The sequence below is a fragment of the Varroa destructor genome, unplaced genomic scaffold (assembly GCF_002443255.2).
Source record: "Varroa destructor unplaced genomic scaffold, Vdes_3.0 BEIS01000003.1, whole genome shotgun sequence".
NCBI lineage: Eukaryota > Metazoa > Arthropoda > Arachnida > Mesostigmata > Varroidae > Varroa > Varroa destructor.
The window spans coordinates 101,621-124,783 of NW_019211456.1; the positions used below are offsets into that span (position 1 = coordinate 101,621).

General features: G+C 37.7%; 1 protein-coding gene across 29 annotated transcripts in view; it reads right to left on the reverse strand.

Annotated features, from left to right (window-relative positions):
* The window catches only part of LOC111246826 (G protein-coupled receptor dmsr-1-like), a 77,380-nt gene that overhangs the window by 41,667 nt on the left and 12,550 nt on the right, over positions 1–23,163 (reverse strand). For 23 of the 29 annotated variants that reach the window (XM_086982931.1, XM_086982923.1, XM_086982925.1 and 20 more), the window contains one exon: positions 15,027–15,179. The exons of 4 other annotated variants lie outside the window; for them this stretch is intronic. The gene's annotated coding sequence lies outside the window, so the exon portion shown is untranslated. Of the gene's footprint in view, positions 1–12,896; positions 13,065–15,026; positions 15,180–23,163 lie in introns of all 29 variants that reach the window. 2 more of the 29 variants (XM_086982915.1, XM_086982914.1) reach the window with 2 other exon arrangements.

Genomic DNA, 23,163 nt, shown 5'->3' on the forward strand with positions numbered 1-23,163 from the left:
GGATTATCTTTTAGTTCATTAAGTGTAATATTGATGAAGCTAGATTAAGGGATAGATAAGTTGAGTCAATGAAAAAGGAAGCGCGGAAGCAAGCCTGCGGGTCCGCCTAATATACTACTAAAAGTCAGTATCCGTCTATCTGTGTGACCCTTGTGTTGACTACTTGACGTACTCGGATCAGGTTGATTTTTTTAGGGATTGCTAGAGTTTAATGCTGGAAATAGTCTCTCGCAAAATGGAATAGATTAGATGGATACTGTTCTTCGGTTCGGAGACATTTTTTCATATAACGTGGCGTTAATTTAAAAAAATTGGTCGTCTTTTTGCGAACTGCTTGGGAGCCGTAAAGAGTTCACGAAATATTTTTATTCAAAAGTTGTGTTTTTTTGAAACTCTACAAAATAGATGCAACATTAAACCACTACGTTAGATTTTTGATGTTTTCACCATGTAATATGGTATGTCTTATCAGGATTTTTCGAAATGGATCAGATATGAACCAACGCCACGGTTTATATCTGATCTTTCTGAAGGTTCAATATTAACCTGAGAAAATTGATCCATTTTTGGTAATTTAAATTTTTGGCACTAAAAAAGTAATTCTTGATTACATCGCTTGCTATTGACGGATCATTCACCACATCTGTTGAAATTATTTCGCTGTACAAATACATCTTTCGCTCAAACGGGGGAGCGATTCTAATTTGGTAACTTTTCAGAACGAGTTGATAAGATATGCAATGTACTAACTAAAATGGTATAGGCTTGCAATTGAAGGCTATATTTGAGTAGGCGAAATGCAAATCAAACTCATCAACATTAAAATAGGTCGATAAAGTAGCTGGAAAAAGCAGGGTTTTTGTACTACTATAGTTTATGTTAGACCATCAACGAATCAGATTGGTGAAACGAATCCATGGCAAAGCAGGCCTCGAGCAAAACCAACGCATTCGTTGCAGCAGCGTCCGTCCCCACATCGATCCTGACTGGTTGCTTTTTTTGCTATAAGACTTATTTTTTTTCTAGGTCGTCATTTTTCGCGCGATGATTTTCATCTTGAGAAGATCTGCGCATAAGCTGGAGCCAATAAGTAAAAAGACGCACAAAGTTTCTTTTTTTCCATAGAACGTAATATTGACTCTGTCGGTCGTGAACCAAGTGCAGTAGTTTATTTTTAATGTTCTACATTTAAAACAACGTCGCATCATCGTCTAGTTAGAGCTGGATTAATACACCATCAAATACGCAAATGTGTATTTCTGCGAAAACTGGGGTACGTGATTTTTAAACTGTATCATAATAAAAGGTATTAGGTCAACGTGGTCAAGTGTCACTCAGTTAGTCAAGTGGACAACTGGCCACTAGTTTTATGACAGATATAGTTAACCCTATACCCCTACACAGGTAAAAGTAAGACATGCTTAAGAACAAAACCGACGCGAGACGAGGTCTGCAGCTTCACCTAGTAGTATCCTAAGAATTCCCCATCATCGAAGATAATTCTAGACATACGATCAGAATTCTGCAACTATGAAACAGACTTCAGCGACGAATCATGTCTAAAACATTAGCAGCCTTAGAAACAACATCGACTAGTTTTTGTGATGCTGAAATTATAACATCTGTACGCAAAACTAGTTCTTTCTCAAAACCATTTAGAAGTGGTAATTATAACTTCAGTATACTCCGGCATTATAGTTCGGATCCATGGCTCCATAGTGAATTTTTAAAAATTAAAAAAAAAGTTTTTTTTTTAAATATGTTAACATAATGCTTTTGATGTGTGTGAAATATAAAACAATCAAAACGAAAAAAAAATATATATATATATATAATGTTTTGAAATGAAATACAAAAACTCTGCATTTTTTAAAGTTCGAAATCTATTAAGAACTTCCTTAAATTTGAGCTGGATCAATACAGCATATTTATTTAAAGTGTGAATATTCACCGACTTCTGACTGAAACGATGCTCACACACCCCTTTTTTTAAATTTTTTTTTTGAGATAAATAAGAAAAATCGAGTAATTAATCATACCGTAGATAAGGTTGCAGTATGCAAAATTGTCCGTTCAGATCAACCCTCAAATATTAATCATAGTAGGCTCTCAAAGACTTTAATGTGAGTTGGTAAAACCCATGCCCTGGGCACACATGAGGGAAAGGCAACATGGTTACCTAGATACAGAAAGCTTTAGTCAATACATAATAAATGGTGCGCGTTTTTCGTTTAAGCAGCTTCGTTTTTGAAATTGATCCGGATACTCTATTACAAAGTATTGCTTAAGCAATATACATATAAGAATTGTTTAGAAAATAAAACAGCTGAGATAATGCTATATATATAAAAAAAAACTAATACAAAAAGGTTAATTTGTTGTAGTAGGTATCAACCACCTTGCCAAGTACAGGTTTCGTATGTATATTTCTCATAGACAGCAATGTATGCGTGGAACCGAAAGCAAGCCCAGCGATACCGTTCATCAGAGTTATGAAGTCTATTTGGGGACGATGAAACTTATTCTACGAAGTGAATAGCCCAAAATACTCGACACGTACGACATGGAGCAGTTGACATCGTATACCTGTAAAAGGGATATAGGTCGTATAGAAAAACGGCAACGTTCGCTTTTTTGGATTCCACCAGGCGAAGTGTTTATATGCAGCATAGCTGCATGATACAAAGCAATAATTATAATAATAACGGCAACAAGGACGATGGTAATAATGGTAATAACAATCACAATGGCCGTAAATGACACGACCGTCAAGTCACAATGTCAGTTTGAGTGTATATTAGCTTACACAATTTGAAGGTCTAATCTATTCAGACGCAATGGATTTAGATTACATTTATTATAATACGCAAAATATTTTTCCTACTGATTTAAAAGACAAACATTCAAATAAGAGTAGTTCTTAATATAATTAATAGTTCTTAAAAATGTATACAAATCCGCTTAGAAATAACTACCAGTGATCGATATTTGCATAAAAGTCATGTGTAAATGGCGTTCACTAACATTTTTCTCATATGGGGGGCTCAATCCCTCAGTGCCATAGCCGTTTTCGACCCTTAATAATTGGGCACAGCGACGACCTAGGACGAATTTCTTCGCTGCCTAGTACATTAAGTATCACAATATATTTCGTGTGACTGATCAGCGCTGGCTGATCAAGGTCTTACCGTATCTGCAGCTCATTGTGATGTTCATAATCGCGTAATGTGGTACGGACCCCTCTGTCGCCAACATCATAAATCCATAGTTAGGATATATGTTGTTTTGTGTTAGAATAACACAACCTGAAGCGACTCTCCGTGTGACTTCGAGAGCATATTCAGGAGAAACCAAGTAGTTAATGCTATGCTACCCTGAGTAATTGAGCCGCCAACACTTGCACCGAATTAAAGCTAGTGACTTTGATTTCACAGCCTAGGAACAAGCACATTCATTTCCCTGAGATTCTGTTAGAGTCATGAAAGCGCATCGTAACATATTAGAGCACAAATATGCCAATGCATTTCTGTATTGAACGTACAAGACTTGTGCAGCGGTCCTCCCTTACGTGGTCGTATTTAAAGCGATAACTGTATTCTTATGGGTTGTTCCTAACCTACGACTTGTTCCTAAGTCATGTGAATTTCGAAGACTTTTACGAAAAAAATAAGCGTGACGTAACCGTTACAGATACCGGTTAGAGTCCGAGAAATTTATGTGCCCTGCTCAAATAGATACAAGTTATGTAAAGTGTTTAAAAAACGCGTTATATAAGAAGCGTTGCGATAAACCAATCTCTTGTGAAAGAAAATTTGTGCTACTCAGTCAGCAATCATTTGAGGCACATCGCCAAAAACAGCACCTTTCGTAGTGCTATTTCGAACTACGGAAAGATATACGTAAAAATGGTCTGATCATAGGATGAGACATGACACGTTCGCATAAATTAGTATGGTTGCAGGCTCAATCAGTCGACGCTAACGTACTGCTTCAGGGAAGAAAATGTTTCCTATTTTAAAGCCTTAACGCTGCAATACGTTGGCGATTTTTTAACGATTAAAGCGTACGGTGAGGCTGATTTAAGGTGGCATCACATGAGTTCCGATCGCCATGCTTTGTGTTAGCATGGGCGACTATCGATAACGTTGCTTAATCTTTCTCGCACAAGACTCGCGACTGCTTTCGATGATTACGAAAAACTAACCTGTTTACTGTATTATTGACGCTATCTCATATCAAAGTTTTAGTTATCAATTTATCGTTCTTTTACTAATAACAAGATACAGCTTGTTGCGCTGGGCATAGAAACAAGTTTTCACTGCCTGCTAGTTGCCGATATGCCACCATCGCTATTCGTATAGGCGCGAATGTAAAATCTGCGTAAGTTATGCAATCAGCGATGACATCTTTGTGGACTTTTATTTTGTTGTTAACCAGTTACGATTCAAACACTTTGCAACACTTAGGTTAATCGTTTAGGCAATATGAGTAATGTTGAAGCGTTAAAAAATAAAGCCTCTAAGATGCGACAGTGCAAGATAAGGGGCATGGAAGTGACTGAAATACCTTGCACTGGTTTTTCACATTTCAACTTCAAGTTGTATTAGCGATAATTCAGGGCGACCATTTGTTACCGAGTTGAATTTCCTCATACTTCCAGCTAGTAAATATCACATTGGCAACAACTGGTATTTTTAGAAATCCAATAACACTGGAGTATGTGCTATTACCAAACGTCATTATGGTTTCTGTCGCCACTTACGAAGCGGTATGAGAAATACCATATGAAAATATATTCGACTGAGTCAAAGTTTTTGAGTTTCGATGAGAATGTGGCGGTGTCTGCCATTTGCTCACGAGACTTACCCTTATTTGCTAGATCTAGGCGAAGGCGATGTGCAAGCCCTGTTAAAACCCAAGAGCATCGTTCAAATGACAGGATATGACTGCGATACTACCGTGAAGAGGTTGAACACGGAGCTGCTCAGTTTTTTGAAGGGCGAGTGCGTTGTCTTTTTTTTGTAGGACCTTTGAGGCCGTAGTTATTGGTTGTTGAGCACTCACTTTTGTTCAAGTGTGGACTCATGAAAAGGGAAGGGCCGAGGATCTCCCGGCGATAATAATTACGTTTTCATAAAGGTTTGGATTGTCTGTAGAACACCTCTCCAGTATAGAAGTGGACAACCAGTCGGTGATAAAAAAAAAAAAAAAAAAAAAAAGACGGAACCCACCTGGCCATGAGATGACTGACAAATTTTGTACATATTCATAACTTATGCTGTGCATCTTCCTGGACGTCGTGAGAGAACACAGCAAATATAACGCATATGAAACTTTAGGCAAAACAGCTGAAGATGAAAGCCAAAATTTCGATAAGTGACGCAAACGCGTACATCGATGAATTTGTCTGCATAAAACGCAGCCTCTAAACGGTACAACTGTAATCTTGGACTGAGACCATAACAAGCTGTTGTCGACAGTATTCATGTTTTCGCAAAAATAGCACGTGTTCATGATAAGCTCTTGCAAATTCAGCAGGAATTTATAAAAAAGGAACCTTCGACATTAATAGCTAAGCGTAATAATTATCTAAAGACTCTTTTGGAAACGTATCCCATTGTTAATTCGTACCGAAATAGACTGTGAGCGAACTGAAGTGATGCCTATCATTTAAGTGTAGGTCTGTCATTACAACAAGCTCCTTCAACATGAGAACTAAACTCTGCGTGAGGCCGACATTCGACGTTTGAAAAGGAACGTGTATTTGGTCGTTAATACCGCTTTTAAAGAGCTAGTGACCTGAGTCGGGCGTTTAGCCTTTGTCGATGAAAAATACGTTTCGACATCTATTGGAACGGTACTAATTAAAATGGTAATCAACACCGCTCATCAGCTTTCCTCTACAAAACATACTTTCTTTATGCCTTACAAAGACGGTCATTTTTGCAGGAAAATATTCCTAGATTGCATATAATGAGAAATAATATGTGGCAGAATAGGGACCATATATGGCCAAGGCGTATGAAGATTGGCCGATTTGAATTGTGCAGACTTTGAATAACTGCAAACTGTTCTGATAAAAATATAATTGGAACTATATTGGATAAAATTGTTGTAAAGGCTATTGTAATCTGCTTATATTTAGTTAATTTATATTGTGTGTGTTGCAAATAGTGGCTTCGCGTATGTGACCCTAATAAGATTTCATGGCGATAACCCCACACAAACCGTCGTGTTGTGTATATATATATAATATATGATGTATCCAAAATTTTCTGTAAATGGTACAATACTCAACTTCGTTAAAAATCGCTATTTGTTGTATATGCATGGCTAACGATTAAAACAATCAATCAACCGCACATTTCATATTCGGTGAAATTTTCGTCGTATGCGTTAATGATGCGACGTCGTGGCAAGCGGCAGAAAAGGTATCCTCAGGATACTAGGAAAGTTTAGATATATGGTTCGTTGTACTTCCGCTGAATGATACAATTGTAACAGCTTGGCAGACACAGCATATCTAAAAAAAAAATAGGATATATAGTTTAGCGGCAGCTTCTTTATTACATTTTTGTATTTGTCTTTGTTCGCCAGGGTAGATGGTAGTACGCTCTGCACCGCATTAAGCTAATCGTAGCATGAATTTAATTCATCTGGAGACCCAACGGGATTTTATGTATGAGTAGCTTTTTTTTTGGTTTTAATCCCACTTAGCTTAATCGTGATAGCGACCGTGACCATGCATTACGTGTACCGACTCTTACGCGTAAATGAACACTTGCGTATTAATGGTGGCGATCATAACCTTAATAAAAATACGCGGATATTGGTGGCGGCCGGAACCATTATAACAAACAACACGTCTTGCACACCTTTTCAACCATGAGTCCACAATTATCGTACGTCCATATCCTACTGATACAATTAGAGACAGGATACCAAACCGCTAATGGTATGAGCGGCACGGCATAAAGTAATATGTATCAGATTTTGGCGATAAATTGAAATAGGCCCAGCTAGGCTGAAAGCTTTCTGCTGTATGACCCGCGTAGTAGTATTTCGCAGTTTAAATACTGGGTAATTAAAGATGCAAGGAGTAAAGGCAGTGTCAGTCGCGGTTAAAAACACTTTGATTGTTTACTTTACTAATCGTTAGTAGCAGCAGCAGCAGCAGCAGCAGATGGTTATCGCTCAGAATACTTTTATAGTTCGGAATAGTTCGAAGTACTAAATAATTTGCTAAAACTATTTAAAAAGCTATTGTAGATAAAAATTTGTTTACGTGCATCTAGTTAATGTGTATAATTTATATTGTATATATTGACTTCATGTATGTGAGCTCCACCATACTCTCGTAAAGACATTTCGGAATTCGAGATTTCGTTTCTCATTGGCTTACTTGTTAACTACTGTTGAAGTGCTACTAGCATGAGGGGCAACGTCTACTGTTAACTCACTTTGTTAATCCGCATAAAGAACATGTTTTTTTAAGAAGTGAAGAAGATGACTCTACGTGCTGATTACTTTGTGTTTCTGCTGCTATGTTATCAGCTTCAAATTATGTGTAAAGCTCTTCTAAAACCTGTACACACAATTTTCTTTCTACAAACTGACTCCAATAGTGTAACGGACAGCTTCCTTATGTTTGAGGGTAAACGTTTCAAAATTTACACTCAAACAAAGGGTAGTTACTCTGCGATTACTACTAATGCATTAATATATGTTACTCTCACATACATGGTATATATATATATATGTATGTATACCATGATTTTCTGTAATTCTTTACTTTAATAACATATCATTGGCGTCTATATAATTTCTACCCTCTAATACAAGCTTTTTCGATACTTTTAGAAAAAGAAAGTGTCAGTATCAATTAGTATTTCATTTGTAGATACACGCACTCTTCGTTTTATGAGCTCAAATATATTCCTCTAACTTTGCAAAGGTTCTCTTGCTCATTCTACCAGTCCCATGAACGTTGTTACCTTTCTTCTAGCACTATATCCATATCATATTAGTGACAATAAATAGGTCATATTTAAATTTCTTCTACATCGGCATTAATTACCAAATGAAACTTAGGAACATGATTTCAACTGACAGGTGTCAACTCTTGCTATTTCAATGAAAATATGACTGTAGTCAAACGGCTCTACAGGAAGGCCTATCCACGGGTCACCCAATCCGGTAATCAAAATTTCTGGCTATTTCATCCTGTTCCCGAAATTGTAGGCGCGTTTTACGCCCAAAAAGGCTGCAATTAGGGTTATTCTTCCAGTTAAGGTACATTTGTAGTTTCCGTAAATACTAATAGATAAGCCTTGCAACAGCATCCCAGACAAAAGTCGCTTTGCTAAGGGCCTATATATATATGACTGACGTATATTTAATTCTTTAACCAGTCTCTCAAATGAGCAGCACATACGGGTACCTACTTGCGAAGCGAATATTAGTCATATGGCTAGCCAGTCATTTGCATTTTTTGTTTGAAAAAGTAATGTTGCCTGTAGCGTGTTGCAAACATTTCGCCAATATCAGATCTAGAATATTTTAGCTCCGCCTTGTGTCGTTTTTGGGTATATATTTCAAGCAACAGCACAAATTACACCTGTATTAGCTCACATCGATTGTATTCAATATAGCCTTCAACATCAAACGTACCGCCTTGCATAGTCCGTGCTACTGTTCTGTACAGCAAAAAAGACTTTAGCATGCTCTCAAAGTCTATAGCGAATTTACAAACAGCACAAACACATAGCTTTGCAAAAAGTGTGCTATTGCATACAGCGAATATTTGATGAAATAAGCTGCTGAACACTACATATAATATGTTCTCTGAGTATATCATCTGGCCTGCTTGTCGTTTGCTTATTTTTACGATTCGCTTATCCTGCATGAAATGCAATACTATTGTAGGTCTAGAATGGGTTTTCTAGGATATTTAATAGCCCTACATGTCACAGCTCGTTTGATTCATAAAAGCTACATGTTACGGGTCCGCTCTTCCGAGGCTGTTAACTCTGTTTTGAACGTAACGTGGCCAGACACGACGCACTACCTATCCAATAACCCTTGCTTCCTTCAATTTAGCGAAAAGTCAATTCGTCAGGGGACATAAACATTGATGATGCTGACCCTAGACGTTTATATATTGCCTCATCTAACATCTGTGCGGCCGACCAAGCCTAACCTAAAAAGAAAACCGACGGGAAAATTGGTATAGGTCTCAGGTGTCGTCACAGTCAGTTATTAGTCAGTGCAACTTAAAGCTACGACTTGTCACCCAAAAGCCTTGCTGAGGTACTCTGTTATCAGCAAAGTAAAATTTGACTAATTTACTACAACTACATTAATAATCGGTATGTGTTATGGGCACTATTCTAAAAGATCCTTAGTAAACTAATGGGACAGTATCCTCTATAAGCGAGATAAAAAAAAAAAAAGCAAGCTTCTGCGTTCGCATGGAACTTGAATCTTCTGTAAGGATTCCTGTGGGAACGCCTGTGATAACAAACCCCCTTCTATTAGTAGTATTACCATTGTCGCTATAGCGAGCAATTCCGGAAATATGTGCGGCGTATTATTCATGTTAAACAAACGCAATTAAGCAGTGAATTGACACAATGTAAAGTTAAACTAAAATTAATCTGACTCTATGTGCCGTAGCATTTTCCTCACTGTGAACTTGTTTATTAGTAGTGGGATCAAATGTAAAATTCTCCACTTTTCAAAAGATACAGGAGCTAATTACATAGGCACTGGGAACGCGCAATATCTGGTTTGTCAGATAATATCAGAAATGCCGCTGTTGAATATATTCGTACTAATTTATTGTAAATGTATTTTTACATTGTTTTGTAATTTGCCTTCTGTAAATGTTGCCTCAGCTCCCATAAATTACCTTTGCAAAATGTCACTGTAGATTACAAACAGGAATTTATAGAATGGTAAGACTATTGACTACACCCATGCACTAACATATTACGTACGGTACGTTAACGTAGTACAATTTTTCGAGATTATGGCATAATGCAACAATTATGACGTATACTCTTTATCTTCATTTACTAATTGAGCGAGCCAGCAGACAGATATCGACGTGCAATTTATTATGAAATAATCACTTCATTTATCTTTATACATAGGGCGTCCTTTTTGCCCAGTGGTCAAAGGCTATAGCCTCTGAGCCATCCGAAAGCTACAGGGAGCTCCAACCCATCTACTTTGTGATGCGGCATTTAAAAAAAAGTGTGCCTCATAAGCTGCTGGCCTCCTTCATAACGGAAAGACTAAGTCGGTTTTTAGATATATCTTGTGTCACCTCAAACGAACAGAACGGCTTTCGAAGGAATCAATCAACCATGATAAGGAGTAAGGCTTTTTTGACTTATGTAGTTTGAAAAGCGGCGGGTCTTGGTAGCTAATTCGCATATCTTTTGGTGCCTTGTGATCGTAACCCTGAACATATGACCACCACCGGATTAACTTTCAGCCTTCGCAAATATTTATTACGGCATGTTGTTACCATACCGTTTCTAGTTCTATTAGGGGAAATCTAGATAAGACCAGCCAAACCCGTGTAAAGTAGTAACCTTAACAATTCACATGTCTACCGTAGACTTAGCAAAAGTACTCATTGGCTAGGCGGACGCACCCATTACCCGCTGCATTCGTGCATTTCAAGGCGATTTTCAATTTGCTGCCTAAAGACGTCGTTCTCGGGTTTCTGACAGAGGAGGTAGTCCCTATAAATATTCTATAGCTTATAATGGTTATGCTTCACGGAGACCAGGTTAAAAGGGATTAAGAGATGATAGAACTTTTCCCCTCTTTCAAACTACAGGTCTCGTGCAAAGGGGTAACTTCAGTTCCTTACTGTTCTCGGTGCCCTGAAGGATATACGAGCGAAAATCGGAAGTCCGAAAAAAATTTGCGAACATTATTTTGTACACCGACGAGCTAGTTATCTACGAAAAAAACTGTTTTCAAGGTTAGCAGGTGTTAGCTACGCTGCATGTAATCTCAGTAGGCCTCAGCTTAACTGTGAATCTGTCAAAAACGGTGGTGATGGAATTCACGAGAACAGGGCGAATTGCTTCTCAAGACGCGCTTTCCATCGCAGGGTCGCCCCACACCTACGGAAACAATCCGCCCTACCCCAAGCGACTTTTTCTGTTCTATGGTAAAATCTTTTCATGCCACGTCACTAAGCGGTGCAAAAAGACTGTCGTAGAAATCTCTGCTACCAGGAATTTCCATCTGCTCTTAGTCGCTACTGTGTTATAGCTATTCGAACTCAAAATAGCCCCAGTGCCTGCCTGCAATATAGATATCATATGGGAGGACTTTTTCTGCAAAGTGGAACCAACTAACTTGGTTCAGCACAACGTATCATAAGCATGTTCTCAGCCTTGGTCGCACCGTACGAAATCGACTGATTTACTTTCTTGTTCAGATACCCTTGTCCATCTATTGTTCGGTTCTCGTGCTAAAGAACAGTGTAATAGACACCACATTTTTCGGTTTTCCTATTTGATTTAGTTAAGAAACATGGCATCCTAGCTATCCCAGAATATTTTCTCTGCTTTACCCAGAACTGTCGCCAAAAATGTGTTCCTATGAGATACCGTAATGAAGTTGTTTTTATCCTCTACCTGACCAGGGTGAATTCATATTTACGAAATGAATGCAATGTTCAAACGTCATTTTGTACTACAAACGATTTTATCTTTATCCAAGGACTATATTTTTACGCACTGAAATCGTTATTGCTCGTTGTTATTGTTCAAATTTAAGAATGTATGAGAAAACTGGTTCGCCAAGGGTACACTAACAGAGATCGGAAGTGAGAGCGACTGCGTATGGTCTATTGTTTAATGTACTCAGACATTTTAAATAGTAGATAATTATCGTGTTGTTTTGGTCCAGCAACGGTATGGATATTTTTTGCACCATAAATAGGTCCCATGCTCAACCAGCAACAGCACGCATGCATTTTTTTCAGTATAGCTAATAAGAACGCCGGGTTTTACGTTACAGCTTGGCATAAGTAAAAGCTATGTGACCACAACGGCCCGGATTTCTCGCGGAATTCTCATTTAGGTTCTCTTACAGCTTTTAACTCAGTGAACGAGGGCCTGATGTTCAACAGGCGGAGAAAAAAAGAATCTTTCAAAGCGACTGAAGGATCTAAGCGGAGGACGGCTACAGGCTTTTATCCGAAAACTAGCCTTAACCTAGCCTACGATAAAATAATCAGGCTGCTTATACTTGAAAACGTAATAGTCTATACAGGTTGTTTAGTATTGATGATCGCTGCAAAGATTAACAGGAAATGGGAGAATTAATCAAATACAGCATTGGCAAACTGACAAACTGGATAGGCAAGTACAAAATGAAGCTCGTTTCAAGAGGACGGGATCCATACTGCCTTTTGGCAAAAAGAAATGATCAACCATACCATAAACCTGGAAAGACACTCAGTTCAAACAAAAAAGGTATCTAAGCACCTGGAAACAAGGCTTAATTAAAGTCTAACAAAAATGCGACGTGGTCTAGGTGACTGAAACATACCCCTCTAGTGCCTTGCGGTGGTAACCATAACTAACAAGCGTGCTGCGACGCTTGTTTAATCTTAGAGTTGGCGAAGAATATTACCAATTATTAATATTAAGGAAAACAAAATCATTTTTATTAAGTTTAAGTGCTACTGGTATGGTTGCCATGCCGCTTCATAGGTTCATTCGAAAAATTGCAGATACGTCCGGCGAGGCCCACTTCGGTGAGACTCATAATGAAGAGATAAAAATTATTTTTATTATTATAGAGAGCACTTAGTTATATAGAAATTTTAAAAGTTATCTAAAGAAAGCACAGCGGGTGCTCACCATCCAGGTGCGTGGAGCATTCCATAATATCATTATGGTCCTTGCCGTCAGAAATTATGGTCGGGAAGCGGGGAGAGATGTAACCAAATCAAGCGCTGATTCAACACGATACTAGTGGAAAAAAGTCTGAAAACGGGTGAGCAGATACAGCTAGGGTCGCTGTCCGAACTAGAAGATCAATACCGGAAATCAAAAAGGGGTTCGGGAAAGACATCACAACAGTAATCTACAACCTGACGTAGGATCACACTGATCATAAATATCTTTAAAGCGCTAGGTGACTTATGCCTCCCACGCGGCGCTGTTCTGTGCAATGATATACCACACGCTGGAATAAGCACACTCTTCGATTAGGAAATGTCAGAAATCGGAAGAAAACTGCGGTGTCCATTTAAAACCGACACAATGCTGAATTAGATAGGATCGACGAGTGCTAAATAGCTAAATAAAAATAAATAGTAAACTCAATTAATGACGATCTAGGTTAGCTTAAGTTCTGTAATGCCAGAATACAGTGGTGCTGCTCTCTAGTTAGGTACTATTTCTGAAATTACACTTTTATTATTTGCTTCATTTGCTTATTCCATACCACTTAAGGAAATTAAATATCACTATTGGCAGCTGAATGGCAAAAAAATAAACCAAATAACAAATGTTTCTAGTCTAATTTATTAATTCATCGTCAAATCAGTTATGTTCCTTACAACTTTGGCTTTTGCTTTTATAAAAAAAAAAAAAAACAACAACAAACCAACAACAATTGAGGTCACTGACAATTAATTTGTAGAACGTAGTTTATAATGATAAATGCTACAGATAAAATGTGCTTTTCTCGAATATGTGCACCTACTGACGTGCTCCGTTCTGCTGATGTGGTAGCACATACCCGACGCCTGTTGTTAAAGTGTCATAATGCAAAGATTGGCCTATCTAGCGGGCTAAGCAAACACTGGTTGAGTAAATAAAAAGTGAAATAAAGTGCATAGACTTCCTTAAGCCAAATAATCCAGTTTTTATAACAATCCAAGTGAAGTTGGACTCCTTTGAAGCCATTACCTAGAGATGCAGTTTTTTACAACTACAACGATTACTGAAGGAGCTTTTAAATTTATGATTAGGCCAGTGGAGTAAAGTCAAAGTTATTCCTATCTAGATAACTTGTGAGTCTATTTGGAACAACGTTCTGGCATACATTGAATGGATAAGACCACGTAAGTAAAAATGCTGTTTATTATAAGGTTTAAAGCTTGTCAAAGCATTGAACATAGTTTGCCTAATTAGCAGTGCCTATTAAACATAAGCAGTAAAATCTAAATTTCTCGGGCCCTAAATTGATTTACTGCACGCATATCAGTGAAGGTCTGTTACTAATACAGTACGGCTAGAAAATATTGTCGAACAAAACACTGATCACAACATTGGGGATTTATTATAAGGCATCGGCTTGAGACAGAGTCGATGTTTATAGTCCGAGTCAACTTGTTTGCTATAAAATTCAGGAGCAGTAGATGAAATGACAAATAACTCATTCTAAGTGTAGGAGACCGTTAGAACACTATCACATAAACTTTAAAACGTTTTATTAAATGAGAGCGAACCAATGCTGAGTGTGAACACGTTTTAGCACCCTCGTTATAACGAATTCCTGATGATGAATGATCATGTGTCCCATTTGTTATATCGTCTTTATCTCTGGTACGCTTACCTACAAAGCTCTAGCCAAAAACCGGCCTTTTTCGAATGAATGCCCATGCTGATTTTGATATCGCTGGACTATACCCCAAATAATAAAATTTAAAAGCTGAACTTAATAAAAACACATCGCTCTAAAAAATAATTGAGAAAATTTTAAATTTCAACTAAAATCAAATATTAATGGCTCAAAAAAGATATTTATGACACCGATGTCATTACTTCGACACAATTTCATATCAGCTAGCTGCAAAAAATAATCAAAGCCATGAGACGTTTATGCGCAAATCGTTGCTAGTAAACATTTAACAACGATGCGAAAAAGAAATTATAAACTGAGTCCGTAATAAGAAGATGACGTAATTTAGCAGAATTAGCAAGTCCTCGATCGTCAATTCCCATTGTAAAATAAGTGCTATCTATGTTCGTGTTGCTTACAAGTTCGTGGCTGGTTGTTTCAAGGCTGGACACGAATCGGGTGTATTTTGTTCTCATGGGACGCCATTTATCGCTCTGAAAATTTCTGTGGCCATTGATGGGTAGCAGTAACAAGCCTCGCGAGGTAGGTCGAATATAACTCTTTGTACCCGGCTAAAAGAGCAAATCAAAGGAGAATACACATTAAAGCCTTAGTATAAGACCTTTTACGACCGTCGAATTGTGCGTGTTGACTTCGGACGTGCAAACTCTATCATATGGTGTGAGTGTACTGAAACGGCCAACATTACACTTAGCTGACGGATTTTTCTTGCTGGCAATTGGAAGACAACGTCAGTTGCGTTCCAATCGTTATGATGGAATAATCTGGTCTTAAGTTACCCAATAGATGCTCTGCATGATTAGACAAGACGTAAGTGTTACAAACGTAGCGTACAAGAAAAGTGCACAAAGTTACCCAAAATATTCGTAATTTAGCGCACATATTATTATATAAAAACATTATTGTATTTTATGTTTGACATCTCAGGGGGTCGCCATAAAGCAAAATGTTTTTTTGAAAACTAGTTATTCCCAATAGCTCTATTTTACGTGAATGAGCTACATCTACATCTAAACTATATCTGCGGCCCTGTCTTCTCATCGATGGGGACTTTACGATGTCGTCGATTTGGATATCAGCGTACTATTAAAAAAAAATAAGGCTCGTTTTCTAATTTCAAAATACTAGTATTTCTCAGCAGAACAGACAGGTCTCAATTACTTAAACAAGATATATTGGCTACCTAAAGGTGGAAAATCCAGAACTAAAATATTATATGCACATAAAAAGTTGTTTGATTAATAAAACTAGATTCAGAAATAGGTAATAAATCATTTAAGTAATCCGCTTTGCAGTAATTTACTCATCAAAATGGTGTTTTATTATTAGATTATGGAATTAGTGTAAAAAAGTGTAATAAAAGCAAATGCTCTAATTAATCGCGTTATGACATTTCTGTTCGATTGATTGCCAGAAGCTTAATTCAAAACATAAGAAACTCTGGCATCGTCAGAGAACTAGGAACAGACTTCAGTTTCGCTTTTAGGAAGACATTCCGCAAAGCTCGATAATGCTTTTCCCTGCAATAATACATTTACTGTTACATACTCTGAAGAACTGGACGCTTACTAGTCTCACGGATGAATGACGACCCAAATGAAGAGCTTGCTTATTTATCATTTAGCTTTAATGTTGGTCATAAACCACACGTTCCGTATCTGCAGTTTGCATGCGATCCGCAGTCAAAGGCACATAACAGCCCACGAAGAAAAAGAGAGTGACAAATTGCTGAGCATATTTACTCAGATGTTTTCTGTCTGTACATCTAACTATCATGTCAGGCTGATACAATTGTTTTGAAATGAACGTGACAGGACTTAACAAGTTACAATACCACAATTTAGCGAATTTAGACATTTTGTACCCACACCTATAGATTGATTGGTTTGGCACTCTTTAGCGATATTCATATATAAATAGGTCTTCACTTGTAAACACTCATCGTATATAAGCAAATCGTATACAAGAGGTAACGGGTTACCGGTAGGGTGAAACAAGACACAATATACATGTGAACCATGTACGGCGTTAAATTATGTGATTAGAAATTCCCAGCTTTTGAATGCGGCTGTTATCGTTGTTATCGGTAAGAGCGTTAACAGCAAATCTTTCCAAGTAAGATACAAATAATTCATGATAAATGTTTTTCTTAAACTTGGTTACTGTATGAGTATGAGGGGTGTATTTTTAGCAAATTCACTTCGATAGAGATGTTGATACTTGAAAAAACAGAGAACTCAATGTCAGCTTCGACTCAATGTCGAGCTTAGAGACTTGTAACTATTTTGCACGCGTCTAAAATATGCATTATGGTTAATCACGTAGGCAAAATCACATTATTATCTCATCAGATGTTTTTTACGGATCAAATCAAATTAATTAATCCAGAAATTAAACCAGAAATTATATTACTATCGATTTCAATGGTGGCCATTTTTCCGATGGAAGTTGCTAAGGAATTTTAAAAATTAAATAATATGATAATAACCCCCAGAATACTTAACATTCAAATTATACTAGCAATGAGTTGCCCATACAGCACTTCAAAACTACAACAGTACATTGATCTACAAAAGATCGCATGTGTACATTACGAACTATACTTATGGAATTCAATTTCAGCAGAGTAAAATGTCTACGAGCATACGTGATTCATAATTTTTCTATAGATTGAAAATCACTTTTGTCTTGTGAATCAAAAATAGCGATAATGATTGTGCATGTTCTTGTAGAACTACGGCCTTTAAGGTACGGAACTTGGTATTATTGTCTTCCTTACGATTACTATTTGTGGTATCTAAAGGAAGGGTCCTAACCGATCACCGTATTCAGCAATACATTCAAATAAAGCAAATTTTCCCTAAAAAAACTTGATAATGCCACAGGCTGGCCAATGGAGCGATCTAAGCCCTACCTACGGCCAGTTCTGAAATAGCCTGAATACATCACACATGGGTAGGTGACTAAATAATACTATACGATTTTGTCCACCGACCGTTGCAGCCACCGAGGAAAGCTGGCTGGCGATACTAAGAAGTCATTGTTTTTGCTTTTATATTTAGGATTGAATGATACTACTTTAATCAAGAGTATTTTCAATGTATTGGCGCGCTATCAGTTCTAATACAAGGTCGCATTCTTATAGCTGCGTGTATTTTATTCTTTCTTAGGCGGGTTGTTGAATTTCTCCGATAAATTTAACAGCAAGCGACACGATTTGGTTAGAACTACAAATTATTGAACTCATCCAGTTTCAGAAACACGACCCAACCTGAAAGTGATGATGTTTTTTAGAACTAAACCAAAATTATGTTGCAGCTGCTCTTCGATTCATGCAGAAATGTATGGTAACGCGACGCACGGCCTATAGGTTTATGCGTCCGCACAATCTGAATTTCGTAGATCTAGAAAAGTGCAGAATGTCTACGTGCAGTATATGAAACTCACCGGTCTTCATGAAATCTTTTTATATCAAATCTTTATTCGCCAGCTTAAACAGGTTTTTCTTATCGTGATGCCGTTTGAATGTGTAACTCATATATCAAACACTGGAATAAAGTTGGTATGCCAAAGGTGCAGAACTCTATATTTGCATATACTCAGCATAAAGATCAATAAGCGCTACTAGTAAGCATGAGAGGATTAATTATTAGTCAGAGCTTTCTGGGAACAAATGCAGGTAAAAGGCATACAAGTGTAGATAATTTCCACACACAGAAAATATGGACACGATGAGTATCTTAATAAAACGGCATAGAACTTCTTAGCACGACGTTGCTGTAACGCATATATCCATGATTGCTGCAAACTGTTCGCAAATCGTGAAGTTCCCTAAGGTATTCCGGCTTAACTAAGTTATGCTAAAAAGGATTCATTACAACGTAATTAAGAACAGTAATAAGCACAGTGTTGACGAAAAAATGCGATAACTTAGTACGTTTTCTCTAGCTAATATCACGATCAATGCCTTAAGTATTCAAGCAGTGTTATATAATTTCCCAATAACGCTCATTTAGAATTAGATTCATTATATATATATATATACTTGAATGACCCACTCTAACCTTGTCAACTAATAAAACAATTCCTATTTATACTCATAAATGAAGGAAGGTTCACTCTATTCAAGATATGTAATTATACGTTGAGTATCTGCCAGACGCTTATCGTGCAAGCATTGTGCTAATACGTATAATAAAAACAGGCTTATGTAAACGAGGTATTATATTTGACCTTCACATATTGTCCCTACATCACATAAAGATCCCTAAGCTGCTCTTGAGTTGCTGACTCGATACCAAAATTTTAGCTAATAAAATAAATAATTGTTTCCAATTTCGTTATCTTCCCATTCTTAGTATCAGCCGCCGGGTTCTATTTTTTTCGCATGATCCTGAACTGTGTTGACAATTCTTTAACTAACTTAGTAGAAAGAAACATTTTTCGATCCGAGGACCCAAGTAACGCCTAACCTAATCTAACCTATAAGTTTCTACTAGTTTGCGCTCAAGATTTACTTAGTATCGCCTATATATAGACATACCATTGACTATCTCAATTTTAGGGACATGCCAGGCGATGCAGCTTCAATACAGGGTTTAACACTTTATGTATTAAAATTTATCGATACTCGATAAATTTAAATAATAGACAATTGAACAATTCCAATACCAGGTTCCATATCTTGACAAGTCCTGGAAGCAAACTACGCAACAATAGTGAGGTCTGTTGGAAAGTTGAAACACATTCGTATAGATTGCGCCAGAAATTTGACTAGTTTAGCATCGCGGAGTTCGAGTTATATGTGATAAGATTAAGATCCGATGAAGAACAAGATGTTCGGAACACCGTGTAATCCAATGGCTTTCAGACAAGTTATTCAACCTTCCATGCTGGGGGTTAAAAAAATCCGCAATCCTGCAGAGTTGCTTTCTTGAAACGTTGTACAACTTTTCGAGAATGCTCAAAAGGTTTTCCTATCGACAAAAAATATATAGTGGACATGTAGCTTGAAAATATTTTTTTTTTCGTTTTACGCTTGCACCAATAGATATAATATGCTATACTGTTGACATGGCAGTCTAAAGAGCTATAATAGAAGTTGCAATAATATGAAAATAAATCTGTTAAATGTTTTTACAATTTTAACAGTGGATACATTTTTTCTAATTATACTTGATTGAGCTACATTTGAGTTACGTGATATTCGCTTATCCAGTGACAACACGGTGAATATAAGGGATATATATATATATCATGATAAGGTTTTCACAGTATAGATACGGCGCACTCCCTGCTGTCAGCCGCTTTTCAGCTCTATTGCTCATTGCCCAGACGTAAGTAATCAATAGAAAATGCATTTTTGGACAAAGGTCTACATGCGGATACTCCTGGAGGAACTTGCTTCTAGCGGAGCTCTTTCCTGTAACCTGTTCTCTGCTTGCTCTACATCGCTTCTAATAGTACACCTTACATATAATAACAAAAAAGGTTGCATCAAAATAACATTAAATTAGAAAATAAAATTTACAGAAGACCATTAATTTACATAAATTAACTTTACGTGTGAGCTGGTATCCTTGAATGTGATGTTCAAAATATCTGCTTCATAGATGTAGTCATTTTAACCACGTCGTGCGTGCTAAGGAACGCTTGCTGGTAGTAGGGAAAGGTTTTTGAAAATAACAATTTACGTTACTATATTTTTGCTTGTACAACGTCTCAGAAAGTGAGGCTATTTGCGATACCTGAGTTTTTTTGCATTTTATTGAATTTTTATTGAACTATAAAGAAGTGAAATAGCCAACTTATTTTACATTGGGGTTTGGATTGTACCAAAGCTACACTTTTTCAGCCAAAGTAAAGCCAAGTTGCGATTAACCAGAATCACTGCAGTAATACAGAGTGCTTTGAACGACTGCTTTTACTTTTTAATCTGCTAAAAATAATGATTATGCTTCCTGGATTTCTAAGATCGTGTTTGGTGCTTGGAGTTGACTCAGCGTACTAGTTTAAAAGCACAGTAGAGGAAATCATAACGACCGTGCTTTCATAGCTTATCATCAATATTCTTGAACGCCCTGTTTAGTCGAACTTGTTCAGAAGTAGACCGAAAAATCTATATAGAAACAATATTGAGTACAAACCTATTTTTGTAAACAGATTACAAAGGATAAGAAATAATATATTTTTTTAATAGCTTAAAAAAAAATCTACCTTTGACAGCAGCGTTAGCACCTGCCATATTGTTGTCCACATTTCCATATTCCATTAAGTTCATAAATATTCGAACATATAGTTTATGATAGAAGCCTTAGTTATAACATGGTGATTTAGCATAGTATTCATTAAAGGAAAGTGTAGGTGGAGGGTCGAGAGGCCGTTTTAAGCACTTGATGAATAACGGTGTCTAAACTAAGACGTAAACTAGTTGATGTTGTGCCGTGAAGTAAAATCCGAAAATACGCTTTAGGTAGGCAGCTTTCAGCCAGTTTAGTTGGTCTAAGTTTGCAAGAAGTAGGCCTTCCTACACGACTTTTATGCGATAGGCAGCTGCTGGGCTTATTTTTTGGAGTTGAACAGCTGTGGGGCAATAGGGACCAACAGAAGTTAGAAGTTCTCGATGGAGGGCCAGATTATCGCTGTTTTTTTCAGTTCCTTGCTACCTGAAACAGGAAGTTTCTACCGTTTAACGAAAAAGCAGACAGTTGTTTGAGTAGACGTGACAAAAGTCCATAACTGAAAGCTTGTTTATAAAAGCAATTTTCTTTCCCTTCTTAAATTTGATCGTTACCATCTTTGTAGAAGTCGCAATTAAGCCGAGTTTTGGTAAAACAATATGCGGTTTAGGTACCGTAGGTTGAATTTGGAAACGGCTGTTACCAACTTGGCTAACTTGGCGGCGATAATCTTCACCAGATTTTTTGCCCCTCGATTGTCGCACGTAAACCCCTTAAAAGCGCTGCGAACAGCAGAAAGACGATGTTATTATTCTGCTTGAGGTCTGATTTGGAAGAAGGTAAAGTTATTGTCTATTTTTCTTCGGTCTTGCTGAAATATAACCATTAAAAGCTTCAGAAGCTTTGTGGAGGCCCCTTCCCCTGTCAGGAACTTCAGAACGGCGTCTCTTTGCACCCAATCAAAAGCCCCCTCGAAGCCTGTGGGTACAGCGAATTGCGGCCTTAATGTTGGCTAATAAAAAGCCTAAGATGCCTAATCGGATACGTCGAAACCCACGCTGCTCGTCCGATATGATAGCAGCGACACCCAGAAGCCGACTTAGTCTCATCGTTACCAGGGTGAATAGCAGCTTGTTGTGTAGTCGTTTCTTAAAATCAATGACTAATCGAGCGTGAAGTTGAGGTCCATTTGTATGGGCCACGCTCAGCTTCACGAACTAGGTAACTTTTTGCCGCTCAAAGTATCTTGGTCCTTGTAAAGGCCTTCTTCGGCACACAGTTCTCAGGTCAACTGGAGGACCTCCTTTTAAGGTATAACTTCTTCGCGAAAATGCTGATGACAGGGCTTCTGTTACAGCCTACATAAGTCATTGTAAATGTAGAACTAACAATTTAGCGGCAAAACTCGACTAGGGTTTTGCGAGGCGCCTGTGTGCTGTTCAAGATTGCTTCAATAGTTCTTCAGACAAAGATAGGGGATGATAACGGCACTGCACGGAGTTCGTTCATAAAATTTACGACAAAAACTATTCACGACTCAGTCTCCGGCGGATCCATATAGGCGGTTAAAAGGTTGATATTAAGCCCGTTTAAAGCAGTTCCGTTATATTTAACCAACGCTGTCATTTTTGTAAGCGTGCCATGTTCCTAAATCATTTAAACGCTAAATCCTTGTAATCAGCACTAAATTTTATGCTTCGGACGATCACTTGTAAAAACCACTCTGGTGCGCGCTATAATTACCAGTTGCTTGTGAAAGAGCTATCGGGATCACACCCTTTGTGAGAAACCAACTAGCACTTGTCACTAGAAGCTCGACAGGCGACACTGAATTGCACGCGCGAAACTGCCCCGATAATCTTCATAGCACTAGGTAAATATACTGTAATACGTACTGGATAAAACGTAATCTATAATGTTACGTATCTAGAAAGAGTATTTAACGCTTGTTAACTAAATGCTAAGACTATGCGTAGATGATTTGGAGGCGAGTTAATTGAAAACGGGCATTCCGATGATTTCGATGGGGTGGTAGCGCGCACAACAGCGCCTTCTTGCGGTTGGAAAGATAACGTGACACTAGTGCTGAGACCAGCGAGGCAGGTATTCCCGTTAGATTGACCTTACGTAAACTGACACACCATGATTCCTATTGTGATGAACACGGGTTATAATTCATTAGATAGCACAATGGAACATCATTCGATTGTCTCGAGTTTTGTCATTTCTTTTAGCCGGTTTCGTTAAAGGTTATGTAATCATTTGTTCAAAACGGTACGTGCATACAAGAAAAGACCGATAGAGGCAAAGTGCAGCCCGAGACCATGCACGAAGGAGTTGTGTCCCTTAGAGACAG